This window comes from Dreissena polymorpha, chromosome 3 (assembly GCF_020536995.1).
Source record: "Dreissena polymorpha isolate Duluth1 chromosome 3, UMN_Dpol_1.0, whole genome shotgun sequence".
Lineage (NCBI taxonomy): Eukaryota > Metazoa > Mollusca > Bivalvia > Myida > Dreissenidae > Dreissena > Dreissena polymorpha.
Window position 1 is genome coordinate 56,381,185 of NC_068357.1, and position 25,887 is coordinate 56,407,071.

Genomic DNA, 25,887 nt, shown 5'->3' on the forward strand with positions numbered 1-25,887 from the left:
AACATAAATGCTTAATTTATATGCCCAATGTTAGTTTTGAAGATAAATATTCATAAACAAATCAGCCAAGATATCGTTAGAACAAATGACCTGACCAAGTTTCTTGAAGGATAGACAGTGAAGATTTCTTGAGTGGTAAAAAGATTTTACAATACCCATGTAAGGAAAACTGCCCTGCCCCTTACGGCCATGGTTTTAAGCGGACGGACACCCAGGTATAAGATTAAATGAAATCCGATTAGGAATTAGTATATCACTGACAGACATTAATATTGTATTCTATTTTTTCCACAATCGATAATAAAAGGTTCATGAGAGAATCACAATATAAGCGTTTAATTATTAAAATCATATAAAAATGTGGGCAACAAATCATTTTTGTTTCTAAAAGAATTATACACTGTAATTACATGTAGCACACAATTGGAATTACAGTCCAACCCCTCTTAAGCAGCCAGTCAAGGGAAACAGCCAAATTGGCTGCTTAAGCGGGGTGGCCTCTTAAGAGGGGGTTGGGTTGGGTCATAGGGAGTCTAGAGTTGATGAGTGCATGACCAACTGTTCAATTTTTGTATAAACAAAATGGTAAATATGTGTACATATACTAAACAATGTATAGACGTAAAATAATAATGTTTATTCGCTTAGGAATAATCTTATTCAACGCAAAGGCTATTTTCCACTCTAACTCTAAAACACCCCTCTTTATAAAAAGCTATTGTCCATTGTATCATTTGGACTTGTCCACTTATATAAACCGCTTGTTTTCCTCGCAGTCATTCCTTTTCGAGCTGACCAGTAAACTGAGTAAGTCACTGCTTTACGAATTTTACATTTAAGCACATGGTTGAAAAGATGTCTGAAGTTCTTTTTAAATGAGAACTTGTTCTTATTTTGTACAGTTTTATCTTGTTATTCGTATGTAAATTTAGTATAAGAAATTCAGTATCTTTATTCTGGGGTAAGCTATTTAATAGTTTGCGTTTTTATATTCAAGATATACCGACCACGTGTTTGTACGGTTCTTGAAATTGTGTTTGGTGATCAGCTTTATCATGTCAGTCGTTGTACATTTAGTATACAGTATATAATTTGAGTTTTTAGATTCAAGATACAACAACCACGTGTTTGTATGATTATAGAAATGTTATTCAGGTGGTGTTTCCTGAATAACATAACTATTAAATATTAAAACTGAACTATTTAATAAAGCTTAAATTCTAGAATAATTGTATTTTTGCTTTTAATTGGAATTATTGTCTATATTATTGTTCGCTTTTACGTTTTTATTAACAAGACTATTTTCATGGTTTTATAATGCCACCACGTGCAAAAAGACGTCGAGCGGAAGCCGCGCAAGCGCTTCAAACCATGGGTGCGGAACCGAGTCAGAGGGTCGTTCGCGTGGAACCGATAGTGACGGCACCAGAAATTGACCCAGAGTAATCGTCCGAGCCGGGAACAAGCGAGCAACAAAGCGAGAAAGGTTGGTTGAATATGTACCCACATGTACCTTTACAGACAAGGCAAAAAATCTGGAAAAGGGAATTTATTGGTTTGAGGTCCCTTTTGCCTAAATTCCGAGAATCAACCCAGCAAAAAGTCCAAATAAGAAATGGCGAGATAATTGTCTCTGATTCAGGCGTTATTAAAAATATCGAACGCATGGAAGTTTGGTCAGACGCCTGCTTGATATATATGGCTATATTTTTGTCGAGGCGCGGAAATAAACATTTAGAACTCATTCAGTACATGAATAACATTCGTACGGCAGCGTCCCGTTTCGCCGGTTTAGATTTAGATTGAAAATCGCACAAAATCCGAGCAGTCGTTGGGACATCATCGACCCTGAATTGTGGATGCTGTCTATGCATTCAATTTCAATTATGGCAACTGTCGAGGCTAAGCCATGTTTCGCATATAACAATAAAGGTTTCTGCTCTTATACCAATTGCACATTTGCCCACAAATGCGTAAAATGTGGCTCCCGGCATCCATCTATTCATTGCTTCTCTCAAGCGCCTCACGGTATCCAACGACCAGTTAGACCCACGTTAATGCAACAACCATTGCCTTTCCGGCCTCATGGTTCATATGCTCTACACAATTTCAGATCCTTTAATCCAGCTCAGCGATCTGTGGAAGCTAGAAAGTATATGGAAGCTCGGCCGAACACCTATTAATATTCAAAAGTTGTCCGTACACTTGGCTGAATATCCCAACCAACCTGATGCGTTATATATTTTAAACGGGTTCAGTAATGGATTTTCGTTACTGTATGAAGGACCCCGATTACCAATTAATTCTACAAACCTTGTATCAGCCCGCGTACACAGGGATGTTTTACATGAAAAGTTAACTAGTTTAAAACGCAGAGGTCTATTAATTGGGCTTTTTGAAGTACCGCCTATTTCAAATTTACGTATAAATCCTGTTGGTCTTGTTCAAAAGTCATCTGGTGGCTGGAGATTAATCACAAATTTATCCTTTCCATCGGGCGCAAGTTTAAATGACTTCATTAAGCCGGCTTTCAGCAGTGTAAAGTATGCAAAATTTGACAGTGCCATAGATAAAGTGCGAAATTTGGGTAACGGTGCCTTCATGGCCAAGGCAGACATTGCATCGGCGTTTGATTTATGTCCAGTACAATCATCGGAATTTGATCTTTTGGGAATAAAAACTGATATTGGTTATTGGATTCAGAAATCTCTTCCAATGGGTGTTTTGTCAGCTTGTTTTATATTTGAGAAAGTATCTACATTTTTGCATTGGTCAGTTGCAACTAAAGCCTGCACAATTAACATTGAACATCTCCTTGACGATTTTCTTATGATAGGGAAAACAAAGCACGAGTGTTTTCTCATAATGGAAAAATTCAAATTAATAATGCGCGATTTAAACATACACTGTCACTCCAATATAGTGCGGTCCGTTATAACGCTGTGTCCAATATAACGCGGGGGGTGCTTGGATCCCGTTTTTTCTCCAATCTTCCATTTCTGATTCAAATCCATGTTATGCAACTTCATGTATTTTCAGAAAATTCAAAGAAGCCATCGATCACAGCTTGATTGCTTTATCCGTCCGTTTAACTGATTTTAATCGATTAGAGGTTAAACGACACTTGACAGCTAATTAGTGATAATCTGTTGTGTAATGTCAATAAAGGTGTGAAAACTCGGGAATCCGTGTTTATAACACGTATTCCCTATCAGAGCGGTTCGGTGCGCTAATTTCAATAAGGCAAGTGGAAGCGGAATAATTATCAAATTAAAGTTATTTCAAACGATTACCTGTTGATGTTTTGTATTTATCGTGTATTGTATTTCATTGAATAAACTATGGATGTGTAAGTGTGTTATTGTTTATCATTTGCTATGCATGCTTGATTAATAAAAAGATCTTTGTGTATGTTTAATGTTACAGTACGTATACAAAAAATAAAAATAAAAATCCTGACGATTTATTTACATGCTACTTAAGCAGTGTAATAGTTAACAGAGATGCACTTAAATTTTTGCCCGTTATCAGAAAGTCCACGGAAAGCACGTTTTTTACATGCTGCGTATGACGCAATAATACATTTCTTTGTACGTGTATCGTATTGCATTCAATCTAAATTTAGATTCGCTTGTCCAATGAAAGCTGTGTCCCATAATGCACTGTACTATTTTTTTCTGAAAAATGGCATAGGCATATGAATTTGTTTATGAAATTCGTAAACATATTTCTTGTCATAATTGTTTAACATTACTTTTTCGTAAGTGATTTTGTAATTATATTGGATTATTGGATAAATGTGCACATTAGAAAAGCGGTATGTATACTGTTATCGTTCGATTCGGTTTATATGCATGTATTTGCGAAGGACAACACAGCATGACAATACACAGGACCTATATTATAGGCTATACTTCACCTTTTTTATCGCCCACTTAAATAAATAAGCTCAAAACTTATAACGCTGTCCGTTTATAACGCTGTTGCGTGGCTTGGACCCCGTCATCCGCGTTATATTGGAGTTACAGTGTACCATTAAATACAGAAAAATGTATCGGCCCCGAACAAGTATTAACATACCTCGGCTTAGAAATTGACGCGCATAATCAGTTAATTCGAATCCCAAAAGATAAGATTGAAAAGTCGCTTCAATCATTAGATTTACTTCTAAACTCTAAGAAAATGAAACTGCGATCGCGACAGTCGATAGCAGGGCTACTTGGATACGATTCTTCGCGAGTTTAATGGCACGTGTTTATTCAATGAAGCCGATTGGCTCCATAGTGACGTCATGGAACTCTTTACCGACGCGAGTGGAAATAAAGACTTGGGATGCGGCTGTTACTTTCACTGCGAATGGGCTTTTTTCCCATGGCCAGTCACATTTGGTATTGCGCTATTAAAAAACGTTACATTTTAGGAATTAGTACCAATAATTTTATCTCTACATCTATGGGGTGCAAAACTAAGAAATAAAAAGATAAATTTCAGGTCGAATAACAAGGCTCTAGTTGAGATAATAAATAAAAAACATCCAAAAAAAAAAGTGTTATGTACTTGATAAGACACCTTGTATTATTAACTCTTGAATTAAATATAATGGTAAAATGCACCCATATCGATGGAACCAAAATCGAAATTTGCCATGCGATCAGTCGTTTTCATCCAAAAACGGTTTCAGTTAAGACTTATTTCAATATTGATTGTGTAGATTTTTTCAATTGTTTAATTCTCTTTTTATTTAGATCTTATTCATGAGTTATAGGTTATTAAATTTTTGTTTGTAATCCAGTTTTTTTTCTTTTGGTAATTAAATTAAGCTTTCAGTATCGTGGGCTAGGATTTCGGGAAAAGAAAAAAAAATAATTAATCGTCGAATCAATTAGCGAACTGCAGAAGATGCTTTGTGTGTTTTTTCTTTATTATTGAGAATTAATTAAAAGAAGGGATCCTAACTTCAATTATCAGTTTGCGTTGTTGATTGATTTTAATTGTGCTATCAGTGGCCACGGCCGGCGAATTATAGTCATCTCACAGCTATTGTTTGTGTTTTAATAGTAATCTCACAGCAGGGGTTTTTTTTTAGAAAAAGGGGAAGACGCTGGACGCTGGGTAAAAGGGGAAAATCGAGCGTGAAAAAGACATATTTGGGGAAAAAATAAAAACTGTTCATTTCAATGTCTATAACTCGCCTACAGACTTCAGGTTTTTTTTTAGAAAAAGAGACATGTCTCTGACTTTTTTGTTCTTAAACACATGAACAAGTATGATATTAAAGTCAAAGTCCTAAATAAAGTTGCAGGGGTAGATCTAATAATGGGAAATGTTTTCAACTGGGGCCGGGGAACGATTTCAATATTGTGATTTCAATTTCATGATGAATGGGTTGACGATCTAGATCTGCTACAGTATTGGAAGGGAAAGGTGCGGCAGCTGCGGATTGTCTACTTTCACTTTCACAATAATCCGACAGTATTAATCGATGTTGATTACATGTACCTCCGAATCCTGCTGGGTTTCAACGGTTTTTGATGATTCATTCTTAAAAAATGCGTCAACGCAATTAATATTTTCCGAGTCCGAACGTTTTATTTTGTTCGTGTATGAACGCCAATTGTGAGACTTTTTTTCTGTTTTAACGTTTATACCCATCTTGGCTTTCACATAACCCGGATGAAAACTTGACTGGTTTCCGGTAATTAATTGACGAATCACCCTTCTCCCGCAAGACCGGAATCCAGTAAAATAGTCACATGATTAATACGATTAGTTGCCCGGTTTCCATGACGTAATTTAAGAGCTATATATAGAATCACTGGGATTCCCAGATTTGAGTGTTCGTCGGGAGAGAGAGAGAGCCAGATCGTTGTACATGGTACAAATAGGATAAGTGACTTCCCAAAAGAAAGAAAACAAGGGACAAAATTGTCACAAAACCAGGTTTTCATTGTGAAAAAAAATCTGATAAAGGGAGACAACTCAAACTGAAATTTTGAAATGAACAAACAAAATTAACCCCCTTTGTAAGTTTGTTTTAAAATAAATCTATTTGCGACCTTGACATTGGAGATATTGACGTGATTCTTTCGTGCGACACACCGTCCCATGATGGTGAACAAATGTGCCAAATGATTTTAAAATCTCATAATGAATGACATACATGTAGTTATAGCCCAGACAAGCTCATTTATGGCTATTTTATACCTTTGAACTCAAAGTGTGACCTTGACCTTGGAGATATTGACGTAATTTTTTCGCGCGACACACTGTCTAATGATGGTTAACAAATGTGCCAAATGATTTTAAAATCTCACAATGAACGACAAAGTTATGGCCCGGACAAGCTTGTTCCGCCCGCCCGCCAGCCCGCCCGCTTTCGCCAATCTAATAACCAGTTTTTTCCTTCGGAAAACCTGGTTAAAAACATTTCTTTGAGGGTAAAATATTATATTTTGGTGAAAAATTATATTTTTGGAGGGGAAATGGTAGTTTTAGGGGAAAAATTCTGGTAGGGGAAGACGCCGATTACCGGCGTCACTTTCTTAGTAAAAAAAAACCCTGCACAGCTATCTGTTAAAATATGTTTGTATATTAACTTGCATGTGTAACATTGACAGGAAAACTGGTAATACTAATAAAAGAAGATATTAAATGAGAATTTAAACCCATACATTGTACTTTCATCTAGTTTTTTATTCATACCAAGATAAACATATTACCCAGAATAAAAATCTTATTTCTTCAATGTGAGGTGAATAATGACGAAGTTTTTCACAATGAACCAAAGCACGTTTGACGACATGTGTGTATAATAGGGTAAAAGAGCTTAAAATTGTACCATCTTTGTACATGGCCAAAATCCTTTAAAATGAACATTTTCCTCCAGTTTAGTTAATTCATACCTAGATTAACATATCACCAAGCATAAAAATCTGACTTAATCTATTTGGGATGAAAAATGAAAATGTTTATCAAAAAGAACAAAAACAAGTTTGACAGCAATCTTGTACAATGGAAGAAGAGCTTAAAATTGTACCAACATTGTATAAGGCCAAATACTTTAAAATGAATATTTTCTTCTAGTTTGTTTAAATCTATACTTAGATTAACACTTTGCCTAGCATAAAAATCTTACTTCAACGATATGGGATGAGAAATAGAAAAGTTTTTCAAAAAGAAACAAACCACTTTGGCGACAGGTGTGAAAAATGATTGCATGGGATAACAGTTTAAAATAGTACAAAGGCAAAATCCTTTAAAATACCTCATTTTCGTCTACTTTTTATAAATCATACATAGATTAACATCTCACCTAGCATAAAAATCTTACGTTATCAATATGTGATGCTTAATGAAGATGTTTTTAAAAAAATGCTTCGGGCCTTTCAATTTTTTAAAAATTATCGAAAATGAACGAATCCAGTGTTCTCTTTCAAATTCCGATTAATTAATAATAAATTAGAATAATAACAACTAAAGAATTATCAACACAGAAAATAAATACTTATTTTTATTCAAACAAAAAATATTCAATATGTCTTTTTTCGGCGACCGACTTTGCTCACTACGTGAAGTTCGTAACGTTGCGCTTTCAGACATTCATTGCTCTGCAAACTGACAACCGAGCGCTAAAAACACTAATTAACACATTAAGATCATGCTCACAATATCCTACGACAAAAAATATTAACGACTAATTACGAAGAATAATTGATTGCTTTATAACAAAATGGCCGACAGTAGCTGGAACAGGGAAGAATCTACAGGTACACCGGCATCTCCAAAATCAATGTCACGTGACCCGCGTCCGCCGTTAGATATTATCGCATATCGCTATCGCGAAGACGAGAGTTTCCAATCTGTGTTATCTATAGGTCTTTGTTTTTGGCTATAAGTAAATATTAAATAAATATCAAGTTCTTGGTGGATAACGCCGTTCCCGGGTCTCTACCGGAACCGGGACTTAATCCCGGAAGAATATTGTGGTGGTTATACAGTACACTCCACGCAGTTTCCCCAATTTCCCTCCATACTCCGCAGGGATTGACCTTAGAGCTGCAACGATTCGATCCGATTATCGAAAATCGATTCGAAATGCTTCGATTCGATTACGATACCAAACCTAAAAAAATTCGATTCTTTAACATATATACATATATATACATAGATACGTATTCTGACTATTGATACGGGAAGGTGAAGGTTTTATGTTTACCTGTAATTACGACCCGCGCGATTGGTTGCTTATTACTTTAGTCATCCAATCAATAAGTGCGTTACGGTCTACTTTTGGAAAAAGCGTAAAAATGGCTGAACAAGTTGTTGCCGACAAATTGAAATTATCAGATGCGCCTAAGAAGCTAAAATCAAAAGTGTGGCAGTATTTTGGGTTTCGGGATGGTAGCCCTACCGATAAAGCAAAGTGTAAACTGTGCTTCATGGATGTGGCGTACGCAAAGTCCGGCTCAACCACTGATCTATTGCAACATGTCAAACGCAAACATAACGTTAATTTAGCAAGACTAAGAGGTCGCACAGGTGCAACTACTGAAGTCGTGAGCCAGAAAAGTAGTTCTATTTCTGTTGGAATTTTGTTAAGTTTATTAGAGAATGTGATTTGTCCTACAGGTAACAGGTGATGCTGTCATGTCACAATGGTAGACATGATTATTGCGGTTTTGGGTGAAAGTATTATGTGATAGTACTACCATTCAACTGATTCCATATACGTTCTTATGATTATTTATTTATTTTTAATATTATTGTGTAATCAACACAATCTTCTAGTCATAACTTTTTATATTAAAATTCCTAATTTGCTTTTCTTTTTTATGTGTTTTATTGAAATCACATTTGAATAGAAATGTTAATTTTGAGGCATAAGAGTGAATATATGATAAAACTGGGTTTGAAGATGAATCGAATAGAAAAAATCGGTATCAGAGTGTCTGAAATCGAAATCGAATCGAGCTGTTGGTGAATCGTTGCAGCTCTAATTGACCTGGAGGGAGATTGAGAAAATCCCCTTTACGCGGCGTTTGCATGATTTTGGACGCGGCGGTTAACGATCGGCAAAACTGATAAGCCGACGCAGCGGCCCTCGGCGTTGGCATCGCGGGGGAAACTCCGCGTTTTACGAGATAACAATCAATTTAATTTTGTTTGACTTCCTGATTTTCAAATAAAATTACATTTATTACAAGTACATACATGTACGTGTAGTATAATATTTACAATTAAAAAAAAAACAACCAAGATAGATCGATCCTGACGTGGTTGTAGAAGTAGTTGTTGTTGTATGGAAAACTCGTTGATTTACGACACACAAAACGTCATCTTTTAACTAATACTTACCAATTAATATAAACACAGTTTGCAACATAGTTTTTATTTTGATAATTTAATCCAAAGTTTTCATGTTAGCAGGTGATTTTCTATACTGAACATGTAAACAAATGACCAAGGACCCTAAAAATCTCGCAAATCTGTGTGAATTGACAGTTTGACGTAATCAGAGAAAAGCCGCTTCCTGTCTAAAGGCATAACTAATTCAAGTAAACACGTTCAACGAATGCATAAGGAATGGTTTTAATTGTCGGAACAAAGTCAATTCTCTGCTCGCTAATGCTTTTATTTTCCCTTTGTAGGTAGGTTATTCCATTGATTGCTTAAAGAAGGTGGTAACTATTGAGTTGATAGTTGCATTTAATATTCACAGTTGTATCCTTGTTGCGTCGACATTCAAAACAATGTTTACCAGTAATTATGGACCAAATCGGCAGAGTGACATTCACACATGTTAATCCCTTTTGTCAAAACACCGCAGACAGCAGTCTACACAATAGGTCACAGGGGTTTTTTTTAGTAAGAAAATGACGCCGATTTTCGGGAAGATCGGCGTCTTCCCCTACCAGAATTTTTCCCCTAAAAATACCATTTCCCCTCCAAAAATATAATTTTTCACCAAAATATAATATTTTACCCTCAAAGAAATGGTTTTTTTCTTTTGGGAAGTCGACACTTATCCAATTTGTACCATGTACAACGATCTCGCTCTCTCCCGACGAACACTCAAATCTCGGAATCCCAGTGATTCTATATATAGCTCTTAAATTACGTCATGGAAACCGGGCAACTAATCATGTGACTATTTTACTGGATTCCGGTCTTGCGCGAGAAGGGTGTTTCGTCAATTAATTACCGGAAACCAGTCGAATTTTCATCCGGGTTATGTGAAAGCCAAGATATAAACGTTAAAACAGAAAAAAGTCTCACAATTGGCGTTCATACACGAACAAAATAAAACGTTCGGACTCGGAAAATATTAATTGCGTTGACGCATTTTTTAAGAATGAATCATCAAAAACCGTTGAAACCCAGCAAGATTCGGAGGTACATGTAATCAACATCGATTAATACTGTCGGATTATTGTGAAAGTGGAAGTATACAATCGGCAGCTGCCGCACCTTTCCCTTCCAATACTGTAGCAGATCTAGATCGTCAACCCATTCATCATGAAATTGAAATCATAATATTGACATCATTCCCCGGCCCCAGTTGAAAACATTTCCCATTATTAGATCTACACCTGCAACTTTATTTAGGACTTTGACTTCAATATCATACTTGTTCATGTGTTTAAGAACAAAAAGGTCAGAGACATGCCTCTTTTTCTAAAAAAAACCCTGAAGTCTGTAGGTGAGTTATAGACATTGAAATGAGCAGTTTTTATTTTTTCCCCAAATATGTCTCTTTCGCGCTCGATTTTCCCCTTTTACCCAGCGTCTTCCCCTTTTTCTAAAAAAAACCCCTGGGTCAGTAGACAAGCTTTGCGTGTTTTCATAACGTCAAACACTTAAAATCCAGTTCCGCCCAGATGTCTTCTTTATTTTTAAAAGAAAGAAAATAAGAAATAGAATAAACATCTTTTGGATAATTATGAACTTATTTGCAAAGGAAATCTGTCCCTAATTCCAAAAAAGGTACTGACCCATACATCGCTGTATTTTAAACGTGAAAGTTGAACATCTACAAGTGGAAGCGCTTGCTTGACCTGGATATTAACGGATTATTTATTTAGCCCTTTTGAATCGCTTCTACTTTTTTCAAAACGATATCTATATCAAAACAAGAGCACCGCCTTGCGGGTGCAGACCGCTCATCTATTTTCTTTTTAAAGGTGAACGGACTCTCATTTTCAATCACAAAGGAGGGAGGGGTGGAGTGAAGAGGGGTGTATAGTGTGGGGGTGTGGGGGGGGGGGCGGTATTTCAAACAAACAAATTTTAGGGGGGGATTCGGGTGGGGAAAGGGTGGGGGGGGTGATTCTTGGGTGCGATGGTTGGACGGTATTTCAAACATAAAATAATAAAAAAATAGTTGTTTTTTAACCGTTAAAAAAAAAAATTAGGGGGGGGGGTGGGGGGGTATAGTGTGAGGGTGTGGTGGTCATTTGTGAGATGATCTTGAAAAAAAAAAAAAAAAAAAAAAAAATAGGGGGGGGGATTCGGGGGGGGGGGGGGGGGGGCACGGGGATGGTTTGGGTGGAGTCTATTGTGGTATGTCAGGTAAGAGTAGTTTTGTCAAAGTATCAATCAAATCTAATCATAAATAAAGAAGTTATGGCAATTTTAGCAAAATTTAATAATTTGACCTTGAGAGTGAAGGTCATTCAAAGGTCAAGGTCAAATTCAACTTGCCAGGTACAGAAACATCATGATAGCATGAAAGTATTTGAAGTTTGAAAGCAATAGCCTAGTTACTGAAGGAATAAAGTGGACCTAAACACAAAACTTAACCAAATTTTCAATTTTCTAAGTATAAAAAGGGCACATAATTCTGTCAAAATGCCAGTCAGAGTTACATTACTTTGCCTGCACAGTCCCCTTATGATAGTTAGTAAGTGTTGCAAGTATGAAAGCAATAGCTTTGATACTTAAGGAATAAAATGGACCTAAACACAAAACTTAACCAAAATTTTCAATTTTCTAAGTATAAAAAGGGCACATAATTCTGTCAAAATGCATGCCAGAGTTATCTAACTTTGCCAGCCCAGTCCCCTCATGATAGAAAGTAAGTGTACCAAGTTTGAATGCAATAGCATTGATACTTTCTGAAAAAAGTGGACCTAAACGCAAAACTTAACCAAAATTTTCAATTTTCTAAGTATAAAAAGGGCACATAATTCAGTTAAAATGCACGCCAGAGTTATCTAACTTTGCCTGCCCAGTCCCCTCATGATAGTCAGTAAGTGTACCAAGTTTGAATGCAATAGCATTGATACTTTCTGAGAAAAGTGGACCTAAACGCAAAACTTAACCGGACGCCGACGCCAAGGTGATGACAATAGCTCATAATTTTTTTTCAAAAAATAGATGAGCTAATAATTATGTAATGAATTTATATCTGTGCTAATATAATAATATTAAAAAAACGGTGCGGCAACGCCGTACCGCGGTGCGATTTTTTTCACGACATGCACCGCGATATACCGGTGAATCGTGACAGCCCTAATACGCATACTCCATAGATGTCAACTGGTGAACTGCCAACCTCAAGTGAACTGTCAACCTGTATGGAACAACAATATAAACAAACTTTCACAAAGAAAAACAAAAAGTCGAAAGAAATAACTTAAAATATGTGAACTTAACAAAATAAAACACAAAATTGTTGACACATTTTGACATGCAAGTATGCACATGCAGCATAAAAAATGACACAAACATATGACAATCAGTATGACAATTGCAGACTCAACGTAAAAGTCATCAGACATCAATTTAAATTTACTAATTAAAATTTATAATAAATCATTTATTTGCATGGTAAAAACATTACAAAATAAACAAGGGCTGTTTGTAAAACATGCATGCCCCCCATATGGGCTGTCCATTGTAGTGGCAGCCATTGTGTGAATACGTTTTTTGTCACTGTGACCTTGACCTTTGACCTAGAGACCTGAAATCAATAGGGGTCATCTGCGAGTCACGATCAATGTACCTATGAAGTGTCATGATCCTAGGCAAAAGCGTTCTTTAGTTATCATCCGAAAATCATTTTACTATTTCGGGTCACCGTGACCTTGACCTTTGATCCTGTGACCTCAAAATCAAAAGGGGTCATCTGCGAGTCATGATCAATCTACCTGTGAAGTTTCATGATCCTAGGCATATGCGTTCTTGAGTTATCATCCGAAAACCATTTTACTATTTCGGGTCACCGTGACCTTGACCTTTGACCTAGTGACCTCAAAATCAAAAGGGGTCATCTGCGAGTCATGATCAATCTACCCATGAAGTTTCATGATCCTAGGCGTATGCGTTCTTGAGTTATCATTCAAAAACCATTTTACTATTTCGGGTCACCGTGACCTTGACCTTTGACCTAGTGACCACAAAATCAATAGGGGTCATCTGGGAGTCATGATCAATGTACCTATGATGTTTCATGATGCTAGGCCCAAGCGTTCTTGAGTTATCGTCTGACAACCCCCTGGTGGACGGACCGACCGACATGAGCAAAGCAATATACTCCCTCTTCTTCAAAGGGGGGCATAAAAATGTGTATTATTCTACTATAATAACCTCATGAATACGTTACATAATACCATTTTGAAGTGAATACACAAGTGAATATATCATTGTTGTTGACATATCCGAATTCAAAAACACCTTTCCGGAGAAATTTGGATGTCTTCCGGTTTAGTTTTGTTAACGACCATAACCTTAAAAATACCCGCCCAATGACATGCGCAGCGGAAATGAACTTTTTCTTTAGTTGTTTTGCATACATGCCAGAATTGTTTAGTTCAAAAGCCGGACATTCCATAAAAAATGGTCGGGACATTTGGCCAAAAAGCAGGACACCTAAAACGATCTATCATTCCACCTTTTGTAGTCAGTATAGTACTATTAAAAACTCTTGATACTTCTATTCAAGACATAAAACATCTGATATGAAGCATGAAATCTTAAACATAACAATAACAGTTTTATTAAATAAGACAATAGCAAACAACGAAGATAATATTCATCTTTAGAGTACAAAATCTGGAACATTACGACAACAATACTCATTACATTACTTTCAATGGCAAACATTAACGCAGGGGAGGCTATCCAGTACACTGAAAGTACGGGCTACAGTAAACTATCTACCGAACAGTTACAATTGTCGCGGCTTAATTGGAGTAGGGTAAAACTGTCATGCATAGCACCTCGTTGTTTTTAGCTTAATTGGAGTAGGGTCAAACTGTCATGCATAGCACTTCGTTGTTTTTATTACAATAACACCCAATTACACTACACAGGATGGGTATCACTTATTGGGCTGTTTGTTGCTATTTTGGTATATTGCACATTCGGATTATCCCGCTATTTTGGAACTAAACATTGAATGTAAAAAACTCATTAATGATGTAGAGTTAATTTTACATAACAATTGTTTTGTAAACCGTTTCAAACAAAGACAAAATCAAACACATTTTCAACATTTATTTCATTATAATACAACTATCGATAGCAATAAGCGACCACTATCTTGAAGACCACCATGGTGTGAATGCCTGATAAATCAATAATTAGCCGATAAATCGCTGATAAGGTGTCATAAACAGCACTGGTACACACGAGGAGTAGAATCGGATTGTTAATTGGGGGCAATAAAGGGATTAGCGGTGGTAGGTGTTAGCGAAACAGAGCTATAATAGCGAATTTTATTGGGAACCTATAGACCTTACATCGTCTTTTACGAATGTCGGGACAAATCGTCTCATATCGGGACGCCAGGACAAAGGGCCCAAAAGCGGGACTGTCCCGCCGAGATCGGGACGTCTGGCATGTATGTGTTTCGTATAGAAAAATGGCAACTTTCTTCATTTCCCGAAAAAATATCAATGCCACAACGAAGTCGAAGGGCAAAAATACCTGTTTTCCACCAACCAAAACCTATTTTTACGATTTAAATCGAGTTAATAGTATTATTTTGCAACTTTTTTTATCATCGCTAGGTGCGCACAGAAGCAGACTATCGAATGACGCAGGGTTTTTTAATCTGATTTTGGGGAAAGGGCCTGGCCTTTTTTGAGGGGGGAAAAAATCGCGCGAAACGCCAGATTTTGGGGAAAAAAAATCACACGAAACGCCGGATTTTGGGGGAAATAAGGAAAGTCTTATATAATCAATTAAGCATATTTTACTGTTTTTAAAACAAATTCTTTTTTCTACACTGGATCAGGTTAACTTATATATTTAAAGGTTTAAAAAAAAAAAAAAAAAAAATAATAATAATTTAATTTTTTTTTTAGAGGGGAAAATGAAATCTAGGGGAAAATTTACCAGCTGAGGGGAACATAAAATCGGAGGGGAAAGGGCCGATGATTGGCGGGTCACAAAGGAAAAAAAAACCTGTGACGTCACAGGCTCTCCCAGGAATTTTAAATCTCGTGTGAAAAGCTTTGTTTAGTGACATCATGCCAGGCATCAAAATGGCTTCCTCAAACCCGGAAGCAAAATAAATCTTGCTTTTTCGTGAAAGATTTACGTCATATTTGATCACAGTAATGAACCAGTGCTCCAGCTAGCAATAAATAGAGGGGCGCTGCGCCCCTCTAAAATTTGCCCCCTTAAAAAGCGCCCCTCTATTTTTCTGTCAATTGCCCTTTTGGTCTCTACAGTAAATTCCTGTTTTCAGGCCGTATAAACGCCAGAAACATCAACATGAATACACAGATAACACCCTTAAGTTACCGGTACATGACTGCCTGGGGCGTGTTAAGTCAACATATTGTGAACAAACAAGCCCCAAGGTCATGATTTGTTATCCGAACACTAATTAGCCTTTTGTTGCAGACGATAGTAACATGCTGTGAGAGTTATCTCTTAGGTCACGGTTGGTTAGGCAAAATCACACTCGAATAAAATCAAACTCAGCACTATTGAATTTTTTTTAACTTCTGAAGTCTTTGGCTATGATTTTTTGTTTGCAAAAATAGTGATTATTAATTCAAAATACCAATTAAAATTTGAAAATTAATATTCTTTTTTAATGCGAATATGCGATTAATTTTTAGTCCGAAATTACGACATGGAAAAACATATTTGTGTTTGGATTTTATTTCTGAACTTTAAAACACTGTCTGTCCTCAATCATGATGAATTTTAACATGAATAGGGGCAGACAGTTGTTATTTCAACAAATAAAGAGCTTGTTTGGAAGGAGGATTTATCCCTCTGCAAGTAAAATGTAATTTTGATATTGTCATATATTTCGTGACCTAACAAAACTGTCAACATTGTTGACATTAGTTGAAATAATTGTTGTAAAATAAATATATCCTATTAGTAACAATAACAATGTTGTATTTTATTCTCCAGACTGGATGCTACTTCATGGTTACATTGATCATTGTTTAGACTTTAAATTTGTCAATATAGATTTTTGTTTGAATTAATATTATCCCCCCCCCCCGACACACTCGCACATCGGAAAGAAATATGATATCTACATATCTCTAATGTGTGTAGTCGGATGCTAGCCCAAGTCGGTTATGAAATTGGCTACTAAGTTGTTTTCCTTCGCGCCTATGTAGATAGTAATATATTTATTATAATTTCATTACACAAAATGAGGAACAGCATACAATTGGTGAAATCATCCAATGCACTAATGTTTACAATTCATAAGTTTATAGTATAACCAAAGTATATACTTAAGTATATTTATAACCAAATGCCTTATTTTCCAAAATTACGCGTGAAATGTGCCCTTTTGGGGGAAGCTCCCCTCTATTTTGAAAAGCTGGCTGGAGCACTGTGAACTAAAACTAACAAAACCTAGAAATCAAATTTCGTTTAAAATACTAAAAAGAAATAAAACTTAAAAACTTACCATTGACTGTCTGAGGTTATCCTTTAAAAAATACCGGTTTAACATTACAGTAGAAGTGAAACAAAATGGCGTCCAAATCGTTTCCGACGCTACATAGGCTATCTTCCCAAAAAGTGGAGAAAAAACCCTGGCATAAAGTAACAACTTGTCAACAGGTTTATAAACAATATTGTACATTTAAGTACAAACATAGATTGCAAACCTGTCTGATGAGCTCTTGCTTTCTACCGTATGCTGCACAGCCTGCGTCCCTCGGATGATGCAAAGTTATTGCAGCAATTAAGCCAACAAAAACAGCACTGTTAACAGTTCGCAAATGTTTGTGTATTAGCTGATCACATCAGCGTTATGTCATTGGAATCAAAAACACATCCTAAAGTTAACAAATCACAAACATATCTTCGTTTTCAAGACAAGTTCAACATGTTCAACTGTTCTCGTCGCCTGTCAAGTGTTTCCTTTGATTTAAACTAATTATTTGTAGTTTGAACCTTTGAGATTGCTAATAACCAAGTGCTATTTCCTTTAACTATATTGAACAGGATGTCATCGAAATAACGTTAGGATAGTCTTCACATGTTAAAACAGGATGCTGTTGTTGTTGTCTGGGGGCTGCATCCGTTCGCTTCGGACAATCCTCTCAGTAGAACTTCTTGAGGGTAGCTCGAATCAGTATTACTCACAATGCACATATGTACAGTTCCCGAACACAACTTATATACAGTTTTTATGCACGTAAATTAGTTCACCCTTTTATCATAAATAAGTGTCAATTATATGAAAACTTTCAAAGCAAACAGAAATAGATTTCGCGCTTAAATTCGTCACGTGGGGCGCCAACGATATTATTATATTGTAATAATCGCTCGATAAAGGTTCGAACTTACCAAATCTATTTCACAAGGAAGTCAATGTCATGTCGTTTATTGGGCGGGTTATCTTAATGTTAGGTCGTTCTCACGACCAAGACGTCCGTCTGAAAGTAATTCCGTTGCTTACCACTTAATAGCAGTAAAACCGGTCACAAGTTAAACCGGTCACAAACATATCACAACAGCAAAACGGCGTTTCCGACTGGTAGCCGCCTACAGATAAAATAGTACGCCTTGCTAACTCCACGCAGAGTTGTCGTTCTTACATAATAACCATGCTATCACAAGAAAACCCTTCCAGATGTTGAAGATATTAATTTTTAAAGTGTTGCATTATGAAAAGTAGTTTCATGAATTTTATATTTTGAAAACAGTTTAGGCCACGACTTTTTTTTTTATTGGTTTACAAAAATTATTTTGAAAATGGTCCATCGGGCGGTCGAAAAAAAAAAAAAAAAAACATCATTGGAAAATTAAGTTAATACTAATAACATCAGAACAAAGACATCATATCTTTTATAACCTTAACACAGAGACGAAAAATCAAAATATGCCATGAAAGACATCTATATCTTCAAATGAAATGAGTCACCTAAAAGCACCTTTTGTAACATCAGGATATTTTAAACACTCCATTAAATGACATGCGTTCTTCTCCCATTAAAACGAAAAACTGCGCTTCATTTCCGTAATTCGATGCGCACCATTACGCAATGCGATGCCCGTTGCATAAATCTCATATAAGATAAACTACTCATACACAAAGTATGTGTTTGCTCTTATTCGACTTATGACATCGTCCATGCAAAAAATCGAGGTAGATCGATCCCCGCGTCGTCGCGGTAATGTTTGTTAAAGTTGTTGTTGTCATGAAAACTCGTTGATTTACAACGCAAAACGTCTTATTTGAACTGACGCGAATTAATACAATCATATTTGTCAACTTGGCTTTTGCTTTATTTTGATAATTTAATCCGAAGTTTAATGTTACCAAGTTTTTTTACTGGAATTGTAAACAAGGAGCCAGTTAAAGTCTTCCGAAAATGTGCAGTCTGTGTGATTTGACAGTTTGACGTCATCAAAGGAAAGCCGCTTGCTGTCTCAAGCAATAAAGCGACAAATTTCGCGCCGACAAAATTGGCTTCCTTTGTCTAGCAATCAACATGCCGAACCAATCGTGCGTTTGTTTCTCAATTGCAATCCTCCAATTTAATAATAGCACGTGCATAGCTCCGCCTTCGAATCTTTTGCAGAGAACGGAGGCGGAGTTTAACGGTTAATTGAGCTAGTATTTTACGCAAGTTGAGTTCCGATTTGCCGAAATTACTCGGCCCTAAGCATTAAAACGACAAATACATTTATCAATGATTTTCTGAGATATACCGATTTGTTCCGATTTCCAAACTTTCTGTACAGTTCCTATAAACTATGGTGGACGTGTTTACAAAATTCCTAAACACATATATCCTAAATAATGGCAGTGTTTTATTGGATTATTTATACTAATTATCAAATTGCACGGTAATACTTTTTTTATCTACTATAATATCGGGTTTGTTTAATATAATAAACATGTTAAACAATATAGTTGCGTCACAGACTCGGAAATAAATGTTGATGCGGTTGACATTTTACTGACGCTGATTTTCCTATTGTCTGTAAACAAATAAATTTTGAGAAGAGCCCATAAAAGGACTGGTACATACTGTGTCACATTGAAAAATATCCCGATCTCTGCAATATATGTGAACCAATCGTTGATTGTACTTACTTGATTTTATTCGCAACCGTACTCAAACCGGATCGTTTTTTTTCTCGGTTCGCTCGTTTTTCAGTGCGGTCGGGAATAAAATATATAAAAAAAGACGATTTTCCGATTTTATTTTTTTTCCCATTTTCCAAAAATTAGGGTCGGCGGTTTTGTAAAATAAGAAATATAAAAGTCGTGGCCTTATAAGTTTATGTTGAATACTCGGTGGAACACAATAACGTGCCTTAGTCTAAAACAGCTTTCATTTCAATTTATTTTTGCTGATGTCACATTCTCAACTTGGTCACGTTAGGGGAGAAGTTGTGTGGCGGCTCGGTCAAAAAAGTCAGGAGACCACTGGCCCTGTAAGCGGGGTGTCCCGGGTTCGAGTCCCGGACTGGTCGCACAATATTCTCTCTCTGTGACATTTTGCGCCCAACGTTGGGCCGTGACGTTACCTGTGTATACTCCTACGGAGGCCCTGCCCTTTGGTTGATTATATATAACAATGAATCCCTGTATTCGAGGACGAACACATATTCAAGTGGGGAGTGTATGTCACAGTCTGAACTTGGTCACGTTAGAAGTTTTGTGGCGGCCCGGTTAGCTCAGTCGGGAGAGCACTCGCCCTGTTAGCAAGGTGTCCTGGGTTCGATTTCTGGACTTGCCGCACTGTATTCTAACCATGTGACACTGAGAAAATTATAACACAACGTTTTCCAATGTTCGTTAAATATTCTGAACAACAAGATAACTGCGGCGGCCTAAAGGCCCTGCGACAACAAGTAATTGTAACCTATATGTTGTCTAACGTGTACTGTTACTCCACTGAAATGAATATATTAATATACACTGAAACACTGTTATTGGTTACGTGTGCAATTTCCGACGGGAACGTGTGCAAAGTCATGTAGCCAAATGTACCGACGTAATATGACGTATGCAAGTGACGTTTATGGACATTGGCCTGTAATTTACATGAAAGTATACAACAATTAAACGGCTGCACGAATTATTGTGCAGATTCGATGAACACTTTACAGGAATTATCATGGGGTGATCCCCTTTTGTTCCGATCAGCTGCATATGTTGGTCAGCAGGGCTAAACATATACTTAAAAAGTGGAACCTTCAAAATTCTCTCTTGATATCGTAATACTCAGAGGCTAAATATTTTGCAAGTAACGTGGTATAGTGGTCCTCAACAGGGGTTGTTTAAATGATGCGCTTGATTCAAAATTGGCCCCACTCTGTGGCACCTGTTTTACGTATTTGTTTGTAGAAAGATCTTCTCTAGGTTTGGTATTTGAAATAAAAAAATGATGGTTTTGACATGTAACATTGATGATGGTTCTATGCCATTTTTTGTTCGATTCATGACCCTGAGATCAGAGATGAGAATGGAACTCGCTCTTCAGGTCACTTTGTTTCTTTATATGTAGAAACACTTGTAAAAAGTAAAACTTGAAGAATTTTCTGAAACCGCAAGACCCAACAGTTTTTAATTCTTCTTCTTAAATAGTTGGGTGATCCTCAACAGTTATAGTTCCAATTATGCCCTCTTTGGCCAAAACTTGCTCCGCCCTGTGGGTCACTATATATGTAATCAACGAAAACTTTATTAATCATATCCGAGACCGCAAATCACAGAACATTTGTATGCGGTCAATGCCCTTAGGGTTACTTGTTTTTATATATTTAAAGTGTATACTTTTTTAAATCTCTATTAGTTAAAGGCAAAGAGGTTTGGAATTCGGCATGCATTATGGTACTAAATTAAGTTTTTGCAATCAATACCATGGGGTCGAATTTAGCCCTATCGTGGTGGTAATTCGTTTTCCTTCGTATGAATACAGTCAATACTCTAAAGTTTCTAAACAATTTCTCTGCAACAGCAAATCCAAAGGTTTGGTATTTCGCATGCAACATCACACGGGGGTCCTTTTTCATTATAACAAATCTTACCATGTAGTCATACCATGAAAGCTGCATCGAACAGTTCAGATTCCTAGGGTCTCAGATAAGCGACCTAGGTCCTTTGTACCTCTTGTGATTAAACTGCGTGGATTGCACAGGATTCGGTAAAATAGCTCTGCTTGGCCAAGTGACAAAGACATGTAAGAGAACTATATTAAAAACATTACCAACACCACGTTTTTCAATTGCAAAACATTTGATAACAAGTGCAATATTTTTTTCAATCCTGCCTACAATACACTTGATATAGTTGTCAAAATGGTTGAGTGCATATCCATACGTGCGTCTGTCAGTTCGTTATTGATTGTCTTGAATTTACAGGTAATTTCATCATTGACCCTACACGTGTGCATTTTAAAACAACATTCCACAAAGTTAACCATGCGGATTAAGCATAATACTGTGTGATCGTGACTTAAGAAATGTTTTACTCTTACCAGTAAGGACTATACAATACTAGCTCGCCATATTTAAAATTTGAGCTGTATTTCTATGACTGATTGCTAGCTTTTGAGGCCAATATGATCGAGGTCTATGTAAAGCAGAATAGAAAAAAAAATGTTTCCACTAAATAACTCATATTCTAATATGTGCGTTTCTATTTAAAACATATTACATATGATTTTCAGGGTGTTGCAGGGTTCATTGCGATATAATATGGCACGACTACCAAGCTAACCTGCAAAGGCCATGGTGACAATAAAAGTCAGAGCAAGTGTTTCCAGAAGTGACTGGATGGGAGTTAGCATGATTGTGGGACAACGTGGCACAAATCCTGAGCATTTATATAGCTGAGGGGTCAGACATTGTTCCAGGGAATATTTTGAACGGGGGGGGGGGGACAGATATGATCATATATTAAAAGGAAACTCCTTATACATGTATATCTGGAATGAAAATCTCGTCTGTTAGTCATTTTTGTAGGCAAATAATCTACACAAGACAGTATATGCACTATGACATTAAAGCCATATATAGCTCCAGTTAGCATTCAGACATTATTTGCCAAAACGTTTCATGAGAATGAATTGAAAAATATGCTTTTTAAAATGACACTAAGTTGAACTGTCACATACATGTCGTTTTTAAATAATACGGTCTTTGCGACAGTAAGAATTGTACAGAACAGAACAACTCTTTATTTTACACCCAAGTATACAAGGGATACAATAAGGGCAACATAACAAAAACGAGTTTTACAGTATTTTCCGGTTCAAGGTGGCAACAGTTATAGGACAGCTAATATTAGTGTTAGGTAGTGTAACTATTTAAGATAAAAAGGGGAACTATTAAATGGGAGTTCAAACACATACAGTGTGTATACAAGTGTAGAAAGGACTTTGAAGATGATGAGCTTGTACATGTACTTCAAAAAGACATATTATTGAGAGTACTCGTTGATGCAAATGCTAAAGAAACAGACAATCACCATGCAGAGGTCGGTATCACAAAAGAGTGGTATAATTGAAATTGTACCTACATGTTTTGTGTTTTCTTTTCTTCAAACCAAAGAGAGTTCCGATTAAGCAAATAGTCTGCTCCAATCATTTCGATCGTAATAAAAAAACGAGCGGATTTTTATGCATGATTTAGATAATGGTATTTTATGCGATTCAGGACTGTGTCCATTAATGTTAGAAAATAATTATGGCTTGAATCACGCATTACTATTTCTCTTTGTTTTTCTGCTATGTATCCATTGTCCTGCATGGGGTATGACAAAGAGAACGAAAGTTCTGAGTTCTTGTTAAACAATTGTGAGCTGGTAAAATGACGTTTACAAGCAAAGCCTCGGATTTGGAAACGTCTTAAGGTAGCGCAACCATAATGGCAACCTTTCCAAACATAATCTAATGTATTATTTTCAAGTTTCATTTCACTGAACTACATGCAATTTTTTAGGAAGCCTTTCCGTGCTTTAAAAATAACTGATTTTTTTTTAAACCACCCCCACGCTCGGCTTTTGTCCAGTTTATTTGCACATCTGGGTTATATTAAAGTTCCATAATTCATCCAGATTTCAAAATATGGGCATGCAGTTAATGTGTACAGATGCAGTAAAGGTGTTTAAAGTTTAAACAAGATGAAATACGTATTATTTTACAGACAATTATTGTTTACACCTTGTTTTCTATGGAAGAGCGCCATGAAATGTAAGTGGTTTCAGCCAAGTAGAAATTGGGTTGGTTAAAAACGAAGTGTCATAAAATTCAACATAGTATTATTTATGCTATATTTTAAACTTAGTTTTTAATTTCATAGATACACTATATACAGCAAAAATACCAAGAAATAGAGAGATTTACCATTTACTTTTTAAATAAAAATAAAAATGCAACATGCATGGTTCGTTTTTTCAGCAGTAAATCACCCAATTTAGCCATAACGTTGTTTTGATTTAAAAAATTGAAGAATGTGCATAAAAATTGCAACATATTTAACAATAAACTTAGCTTATATGCTATATTGAATCAAATTACGTTAGAAAAGAAATAAAGGCGTCGAAAAAAGTATGCGTTGTCGACAGGATTCGAACCTGCGCGGGAAGATCCCAAAAGATTTTAAGTCTATCACCTTAACCACTCGGCAACGGCAACTTAACACAGGATCTTCAATCTTTGAAGAAATAGCGGAAATCATTATGGGTGCGCTACCTTAACAAAATGCACAATTTTTACCTGCGTTTTGACAATAACAACCGTTCGGACTTCTAATGCCGTGAACGCCTTTGTATATTGATTTTACTTCTGTCTGCTTTAACAAGTTCGGAAGTAAGGCTCAGTTGTTGTATATCTTTCTGAGAACATCGTAATTCTTTGAAAAACATGTGCACTCACCAGATTCATTAAATGGCATGTGGAGCAGAACATTGATACTTTGTAGAAACTAGTGTCAAAAAATATTTTTTCATATTTTTCCAAAGTCTTCTTGTGAATGAGTAACTAATCATCAATGCATACATACCATTCAGTGCTTCGTTGGTTAAATTTGCAGCTTTACGGTGTGATGCATAAATGAAATCTTAAGAGCTCGCCTTATCACATAGTACTCATGGGGAGCTTTTATGATACGTTTGCCCTTCGACTATTATTGGTTTATATTGGTTATATATTGGCGCGTTTACTTTTTCTTCTAACGATTCGACCTAACCAACTTCGCCCGAATAATCTTCCATCAGCCTCCATCTTTCACAGTTTAGTTTTATCGCCTCGGTCCATTGATTATGTAGGTCACCAGAGCTAACAATAATATTAAACAAGAGATCCATGTTGGCCCTAGTCGCTCATTTTCTGGGTTGTATTAATGTTTAGCAATGGTTGTTGACGTTGTTTTGTGAAAACGAAAAGGTTTGTTGTTTCGGCAGATATAAATATAATATAAAACACGTGTCATAAGTAGTTTGTGTGTGTGTGTGTGTTTATAGTTTTTTTAGGTGACATTTGTCAACAATTGCGACAACGCTATACTTTGGAAAAGAGTAATATGAGGACAGTAATGTAACAATGAGCATAATCAGCAAAAGAAAATTGAGGAACATTTTCCACAAATTATTGTCCGTCTTTTAGGTCACGAGATATGTATCTCAGCGTCTTTGGATATTATACGGGATTTCTAGTTTCAACAGATTTAGATAACGAAAGAACTGTATTTTTTCAATAAATGGAATGTTCGTGAAAGTATTTCAGTGGCAAACATTTCTTAGCTTTATACATAATAATGTATTACATTGTACTTATTTACTAAGAAAACCTAGTCATAACAACACAAATCCATAATAAAACAAAGAATGGCAGCTGCCTGCTTTTGTTCTATTGCTTTACTCTGCATGTACCAGTGATATATACTACCTTATTATTAATTATGACTATCCCTAATGTACATGGTCATTGCTTTCCGTCTCTTTTCAACGGTTAAAAGAAAAAAAAAACAAATATCGCAGCGGTTTATGTTTTTTAGAAATATTTAAATATATTTTTAGATACTTTGTAGAAATTAGTGTCCTACACATATTTTCAGATTTTTCGAACTCATCCAAGATATCATTGGGACGATTCTTCTGACTAAATTTCATTAAGATCGGACAATAGATGTGGCCTCTAGAGTTTAAACAAGGTTCTACTATTATCGCGATCGTGTGGGATAATTAAGAAACAAAGCGTTGTGTGTTCAGGTTCTTCCTTTTACTTCAGTATCAGAAATAAACATGACGTATATAAACAGCAACAAATATGACGTGACGTCAAGGACGTAACACACTTCAGCGCGGCGCGGAAAATAACGTTACATAACATTTACAACAACTATAGCCATATTTAGTCATAAGGAAAAATGACCCGCCCCCAGGTGCCCATGTTTTTCTACCAACCGGAACCATTTTTGAACTCATCCAAGATATCA

At 36.2% G+C, this 25,887-nt stretch overlaps 1 long non-coding RNA gene and 1 other non-coding gene across 2 annotated transcripts; one reads left to right on the forward strand and one right to left on the reverse strand.

The window, feature by feature from the left end:
• Nucleotides 1-514: 514 nt before the first annotated feature.
• Nucleotides 515-22,970, forward strand: LOC127874258 (uncharacterized). Its single transcript, XR_008046746.1, has 2 exons — nt 515-1,486; nt 22,119-22,970. It is a non-coding gene; the product is annotated as an uncharacterized LOC127874258 (long non-coding RNA).
• A 1,034-nt stretch (nt 22,971-24,004) lies between these two features.
• Trnal-uaa (transfer RNA leucine (anticodon UAA)) lies at nt 24,005-24,086 on the reverse strand. The gene has a single exon. It is a non-coding gene; the product is annotated as a tRNA-Leu (tRNA).
• Nucleotides 24,087-25,887: the final 1,801 nt, after the last annotated feature.